At 28.4% G+C, this 8,428-nt stretch overlaps 1 protein-coding gene across 2 annotated transcripts in view; it reads right to left on the minus strand.

Moving 5' to 3' along the window:
* The window catches only part of LOC113550512 (protein piccolo-like), a 134,263-nt gene extending 128,651 nt beyond the window's left edge, over positions 1-5,612 (minus strand). For both annotated transcript variants that reach the window (XM_026952390.1, XM_026952388.1), the window contains exon 1: positions 5,097-5,612. The gene's annotated coding sequence lies outside the window, so the exon portion shown is untranslated. The remainder of the gene's footprint in view (positions 1-5,096) is intronic.
* Positions 5,613-8,428: the final 2,816 nt, after the last annotated feature.

Consider the following 8,428-nt stretch of genomic DNA (forward strand, 5'->3'; position numbering starts at 1 on the left):
TACAGTCGGATTTGTAAACACGATAAACAGTTTACGGACAAATAACGATTTCGTACAAGAAGGAAAAATACAACGAAATCACGATTCTAATAAAACTCTTTGCTCGTTTAACTCTCGAGAACGAGTTTTTTTGAAATTATAATACAAAATTTGAGTAAAAATATGTTGGTATTCGGTAGCTAGCTGTGCCGTACGATATCTGCCAGAAAAATTGTATTCACAATATCATCGATTATACATAGTTAAGAGTTGTGTTTAGTACATCAGTTATATTTATTTATAATATAAACGTTAATCGGCTTTTATAATGATAGTGACATATTAGAAATTATAACAATAGTAGAAACAAAAAAAATAGATTATAAACATAATATAGTGTAGCGTAATAACGCATAAAACAACAGTAAAAAGAGAAAAGCAATAAAGTAAACATAGTAGAGTGCAATGTATATTACTAGTCTATGAGATAGAATTAAATACAATTATAACAAATAGACAAATAAAATTATTTAGAAGATATGGTTCTGAGCATGCGATGTAATGAGTGATTATGATCATATGATGTGGAATGGCTTGGGATAGAAAAGATAAGTTGCGAGTAGAGTAGGAAGGAACTCTAAAACTTATTCTTTCAAGAATATTAGGAGCATCCAGAGACCCATGCAAGAGAAAAACAATGAATTACTGGTCAGCTGCAATACACTGGAAGGAGAGAGTTTGGATCTGAAGGATGTTACAGATGAGAGAATATTCATGATTGGAAACTGGGATCTTGAGGATAAAAAAGGCATACGATAATATTATTAATGATTAATCAACAATATTATAAATTCTATGTATCTCGGTTTGTATGGTTTTATTATGAATTATGATATTTACTTTAATATATACAATATTTAATAAAATAAGTTATTTTTATTAGTGATGCCTAGAAAGTTATTTGTATTTATAAGTAAGCAATTATTTATTCTATTACTATATATATACTGTGTTTTCATTCTATACTACTTTTTATACCACATTTATAACATTATAATAAAATATCATAAACACATAATAATATGATATGTGTATACGAATTGGAAACTTATGGTAGTAATAAAGTTTGTATAGAATCTACACTTACACTTTACCTCAACTACCGACATTTGAGATTTTAGCAGCTGTTGCCTACAAATTACAATAGTTGCCTACCTGTCCCTTTGAACTGCTAAGTTATGTACTTATGTATAACCTATATAATATAACGTTTTTATACCTTAAACCTTCGACTATCCGTTTTTTTACAATATTTATATAAATAAAAACGATCACCTATTTTATTTAGATTATATGAAATATTATTTAAACTGATTTAAAATAAAGATAATGATTAAAAACTAAAGAAAAAATGAAATTACTTATATTGCATTATTACTGTTTATGCTTTATAACCCCGTTTATATTAATATTTCATACATGAAATATGTGAAGGATAATGTAATTGTATATTATGTGATGACGAGAACGGTGCGTACAAAGAGGGTGGCGGCCATTGACCCGTATTATACGAATGAGAGAAAATAGTTTTTTTTTAACGATTCTCCATTCTCGCGTTGGGTTTTCTTTTACTAAATTAGACACGCATAGATACATATATTTTCCAAAATCAAAAAAAATTTTTTACACTCTATTTACTCTTTTTTTCATAAATTTGACACACCCTACACCAGAGAAGACGGAGATTTGTTTACACCTGTGTGTTATTTGCACAATACAAATCGCACAGAAATTATTGTAATAGATAAACTATCTCCAAAAAAAAAACTCAAAATTATTATTATACCAGACTATACCGCACCCTTTAAAATAATATCTAATAATATTATGTTTTTAACAGTGAACCTATCAATGATGCTCTATTAAATAAAGCTACGAAATTGCTGCATTATTACAAAGACTGTCGTATTATCCATCAACATCGACAGCCACGCTCCTCCCAAGAAATCCCAACGTTACGACACAACCTCCGCAGAGAAAGAAGTTTATAGATAAACCATATTATGTATTAACCATTGGGGAGTATAATATATTGTAAGCCTACTTTATAAATAAGCTGAAAATAAGACAATAATATCATAATGATCACACATTTAATATGAAACAAATATTAATTATAATCTAAATTGAAAAACTACGAATAATCAACAAAATAATATAATTGGTTAAAAATAATAAGCATGTATTTTGAACATATTTCTAAATTATTATGTTGTTATTTATGTATTAAATAATAATGCTTTATTTCCAATCTATACACTATACAATACATATTACCTATGTAAATATTTTAACAATTTAAATAGTGATAGGTAGGTACAAATGACTTGATGGGCGTGAGTGTGGAAACTGTTCAACAATAGCAACTCCTGTGTTTATAGTTTGATGGGTTCAAGTGAGGAAATGTTTGTTATAGGTAATAATTATGAAAATAATTGTGCCATTTAATTATTTAAATAATTTAATATTTAAGTTAGCATAAACGTATAATCATAAATCTTAATAATACAATAATACAGTTATTTAAACGAAACAAATAAAATGTTTGATAGAATAATATATTTATCAACATCTATAATATTTATATTCTATTAGGTGTCTATAAGGATAAAAATATTGATAGTTAAATTTATAGTCTTAGAAGTTTACCTTTTATACTTAGGTCCAAATCTAAACTTTAGAAATTAATTATAGGTATATGAACAATTTTATAAAGAATTAGTTTTAAATAAGTGAAAAACGAGTTCTCAATAAAATATCTAATCAAAGTAAAATTTAATTATTTGTTAGCGAATAATTATTGCAATTTATATACGTAAAAATTAACGAGTTATTATTTATGACGCCGGTATGAGTCCAAGAAAAAAAGCTGGGCAACAGGTGTGTATTGAATTCACTTTTTTACGGTACATGAAATTATATTTATTTAGCTTTTTCTCCATCTTAAAACTAATTCAAAATAAATAATACTAGAAATTCAAATTTTAATGAGAATCTGAGTAATAATAATTTATAATAAAATAACATTAGGTAAATAAAATTAGAAGAATAAATATTTTAAGAATTTTTATTTAGTAATCTAAAATACGGTTCTTACTTTTTTTTTTTTACGAATAATCAAATATTTTCTAAATGTTCTAGTAGATTATAGTTGATATAGTATATAACTCATCTTTATGATTTAACATTTATATTATTATCGAGTGACAAATTATTTAGATATTTACCAATCATGTCTAATTCAAATTTAAAAATATATTTTCTAGTATTATTATTTATTGCGGACCTAGGTCAAATTAAAAGATAAATGTAGTATTATAGATTATAAACTATTAATCAGTGACAAATAAAATTTATCATTTTAGGGGAAAAACATTAACTATTTATTATCTTAAGAGTTAAATGGGCACGACAGAATTTACACTCACTAACACACATATTTTTATATTAAAAAAAAACAGTGATGTTATTATATTATTACCTTAACCAAATAAAGTTTATTGTATTACACAAAATTTGAGTTCAAATAATGTATATGCATATGAGTATGGCAGAATTTTTCTATAATTTTTCTTAGATTGTTAAAAACAAGGTTATTGTTTTATAATTTTTTTAATTCGAGTAGAATTCCTGATGAATCTTTTTTTATTAACACAACATTATATTCACAAATATTTGAACTTAATTACTTAATCTAGTATCCACAATCATTCATCAAAGCAGAAGAATATACAAATTATTACATAAATGCTATACCAACAATTATAGACAATGTAGAAAAATGTCAAATATACAACATTTACTAATTAGTGATCATACTTATAATAGTTATACAGGAGTAATGTATTGAATCTAATATTTATATTCTACCTAAACTGTTTTAAATCATAATATATTGATTATTTTATTTCGATACAAAGTATACATAACCTTTAATTACAATTCAAAATTTTAGGTCGTATCATATTAAAAAATAAAAACAAACATATTAATAACTTAAAACGTTAAAACATTTATTTGGTAAGTACTACACACTACAGATGTTTTGCTTATTTGATTTTACTTACAACATATTTACACATCATATTACAATGAATATCAGAATATGTATTGAAAATAAGCAATATCGTAAAATAGTGTTGAATAAAAATAATATTAACATAAAAGCTTCTATTATAGTTTGTAAATTTATAATACCACAGCTCCTACCACCTACAGTAATATTTTTATCACTTGTATTAACAGCGCACGGAAGTAACGAAAGGATTTATAATTAGCTATTGCCTATTATCCAATTGATTAAGATTGGATGGGCAAAGATCGAACAGGCCAAGTAAAACTGTACAGGATCAAACTGCATACACTACCCAGTCATATAACCATTCAAAAAACTATCAATAATACACAATACAATAAAAATCTATCAAAATCTGATAGTATTTTTTACTACGACGAGGAGATGTGTTTTCTGTTTCTGACCGAATGTATAATATTTATGACTGCAATACATTTTCTATATTGTACTAAATCAAGTGATTCAAATGAAAAACCTATTTTAGAATTATTTTAATATGATCTAGTATTTCCTCGGGGTTGATCAATGATCGAATAATCACAGGTTTTGAAAGAAATAATCTAACAACGAAAAATTCAGAAATGAATGTCGAACTAGACGCTTCGTAATCACCGCAGAAAACGGTAAAAGTAACATTAGTTCTCTCCGGACGAAAACGGTGACGAATTTATAATATGAGCTCCTTCACGACAACAGCAGACAAGGTGTATTCATTTTTTGACGGGTACGGTCTACTTGTTCGAAAGGCGGCGCGAAAATAAAAACGACAAAAAAAAAAAACGTTGTCACGTAAAAACTCGATAAATACAAATATAAAACTCCTGCGCGATAACAGTATTGTACTGTATCAAGCATAACCTCAAGTATAACTCTTGCCTACATACATTAACAATAACGGAATTATAAAATTAAAAAAAAAAAAGATAATAATGAAGTGGATAGGTAAAAGATAAAAGGGGTCGTTGAAACAATTGAGACTTACCGGCAGAATTGAAGTCGAGTCGCCGGGGCATCAGCCGGGACGAAGACGAATTACACACGAAAACACGATGAAACACACCGGATTTTACCCGGTACCGGACACTTTTGAAAAGAGCAAAGGAGAACGTGATTAATATTTTATACCTGGGTCGCGGTCGAAAGGAGAAACCACGAGCACAACCGAGATTATTTCACACACTGACACACGGGGTGCGCGCGGACAAGATAACGGCGGCGGGCGAATTCGCGAGCGCGGCAATTACTATTTTAAAATTGAAAATTTTTTCCGACGGCTACTAGCACGACACGATCGCGCGCGAAAAACTTTTTAACGAAAAAAACTTGAAACACTGACCCGTGAAGCGTTTCACTGATTCACTATCGCGGCGGCGGGCGTTGGATTTTCGCGGACGACAGTGCGTGGTGCGCGCGCACGCATGTGTGTGTGTGAGTGTGTATGTGTGTGTATGTGTGTGTACGTGGCATGCGAACGACGACGTCGGTCCGCACTATGCGATTCACTCCACTCGACTGACGGTGGCGACTGATCGGGCGCACCGGATCGTCGGTGGTAGCGGTGTGGGAAGGGGCCCGACGGGCGCGGCGGTTGCGGGACGGACGTGACGACGGGCGCGGCGGTCGCGGTGGTGTGGTCGACGTACGAAAAGAAAGCGAACAACAATGAAACGATTGCGGAAGCCGCCGATAGTCAGTGTGCGCGTCGCTTACGCGGTACGCACACACACGGGCGCCAGCGTTATTATTACACTTGTGCATATACTTAATATAATATCATACGAGTAATATTATATTGCGATGATGAGAACAATACTATATAATAATAAGTTGCGCGAGAATTTATACGAATCACATTTTTTGAAACGCACACCAGAAAAAAAATCACGTATAAATCACGCAGTTGTATAGATTTTTGTGATGAAAATCAAAAGGTTTCAATTCATTTTTCAGTATTTAAACCTTAAAGAGATCTCTAATAATGACTGTAAGTTGCATAAACTGGCTGCCACCTGGCATATAAAATAAATATTAATTTCCGAGCCAATAGTTGATTTTTGTTTAGTTATTATTTATACTTGCAAAAGGGATGTTTTCGTAAAAAATTGTATTCCAAAAAAAGATTCAATATCAAAAATAACTTTAGCGTCTCATGTCAAAATATCATCTAATATACTATAGATTGCAACTATGGACCTGATTCCGATATATCTACATCATATTATTAGGTATACAAATACAATATAAATTAATAAATTATACTAGGTAACTAATTATCTATATTATATTGAGACAATTTTGTCATTTACTTAGTTACATGTATATTATATAGTTTCAATGAACCACACGTTCTCGTATACATGAGGTTATTTCTCACGAAGCATCGACAGGGACGTAATTAAGAGTGGACGAGCGGGATAGATCTCCCTCGAGTCTTATTTTACTAATATTTTGCAATATTTATAATTTAATAGTAATCGAACTATAATATTATAAATAAATAATTATTATGTTTTTAATAGAGTTTAAGGTTTTTTGTTTTGCAATTAATATTAAGTTAATAGTTTTCTACTAATATAATTTAAACCCTTCTTTTCCCCATGAAAATTAATTATTAATGTCATTAATATAATATATAATATATATTATATTAATTATTTATTTAAATTATGCCATTATTCATCGATACTTAATGCCATCACTAGCGTATATCAAGCTATGTAGATATACTTGTCGCTCACTTATGTAATTGTGTTATTTTAACATAACAAATATTTTTACGTTCACAATAATCCATTTTACTCTATTATTTTTAAAATTTAAATGAATTGACTTATATTACGTATAAGATTTTAGGGTATTAGATTATTATCTAAGACATGTCAGAGGCTGTTATTGATATTTTGTTAAAATCATTTTAAAACTGTAATTTGTTGTAAATTTTAAAATTATCATAACTTGCCATAAAATCAAAATATTTATAAAAACCTCTCAGATACCAAAGATAATAATCTTGGTTTTAAATTCTATAACTGTTAGGTCGTCCATTCATTCATTCTAATTTTAAAAATAACAGAGTAAATAAATTATTGTAATGTAAATCTGTTGTATGTTGTACGTTTGTAAGACGAAAGTAATACATTCGGGTGTGGTGTCTTCTCAAAGACTAAGAAGACAGGGATGTATGTATGTAACATGTACATGCACGGTATGAATGTTTGCGCACGTTTTTCCGTAACAAGTCCATCGGGCGTCCGTCTTATCATGATTACTGCCGTCGACGAGTAATTTTATTAGGAATCCGGAATAAGCATAGGATATTCCACGTATATATAAATTCGTTGTTTGCATACTACTCGTAAGTCATAAGCGTATTATGCCTCATCAAGATTCAGGAAACTCGATCTAAGGCTTTATATTATAATATATAAACGAATATATGACTTAATTTATAATAATTATGCAATCATGAAGATGAAGATGCATAGTTTATCGGTAGTATAAAAAAAGATTTATCAGTTTAATATCTTATATTATTATTTATTATAAATCATAATCCTATAATGTACGAATATTCGGAATATAGTGGGCTTTTTTTATTAAAAGTTTGAATCGTGCTGATAAATATATATTTATAATTATTATTATACAATTATGATGGAAAAAAATCTTTAAAATCTATTAATTTACCAACATTTTTGTAAGTATATATACCTACTAAGTAAATTTCATGATATATTGATATGTGTTTTTATATTTTTATTAAATTTATTAATTTTACTGTTATTGTATTACGATAGGTTGATTTAAACTTTCATTTATTATGTTTAATTATTATAATAATATAGGTACATTTATTCCATATTATATAATACTACAAACTATCAAAGTTCACTCCATAAATCATCAAGCTCACTACAATTAAATTTACACATACGTCCACCTTCTCAAAGACGTCTAAAACACGGTCTTCCACACAATCTTATCAGTTAATATCATTTATACAGTATATTATTATTTTTTATAGTCATCCTGTCTAATTGTATTCTTCATCTTTATACTATTATATACTATACATTTATAATGTATAACCAACCTTCTTATTACTATTGTTATAATATATTGTAATTATAATTATTATCATGTATTCATGTTAAAATTGCCAAAAATTACCGATTCTGTAAATAACTGTAGATGTAGATAGCTTACATAGGTTAGAAATGTCTTATTTTAAAGAATAAATATATAAAAAAAAATTCTTGTAATACATTTTGAGTCAATATATTACCTTACCGTAACCATAAAAATAAAGTGAAT

Source organism: Rhopalosiphum maidis, chromosome 4 (assembly GCF_003676215.2).
Source record: "Rhopalosiphum maidis isolate BTI-1 chromosome 4, ASM367621v3, whole genome shotgun sequence".
Taxonomy (NCBI): Eukaryota; Metazoa; Arthropoda; class Insecta; order Hemiptera; family Aphididae; genus Rhopalosiphum; species Rhopalosiphum maidis.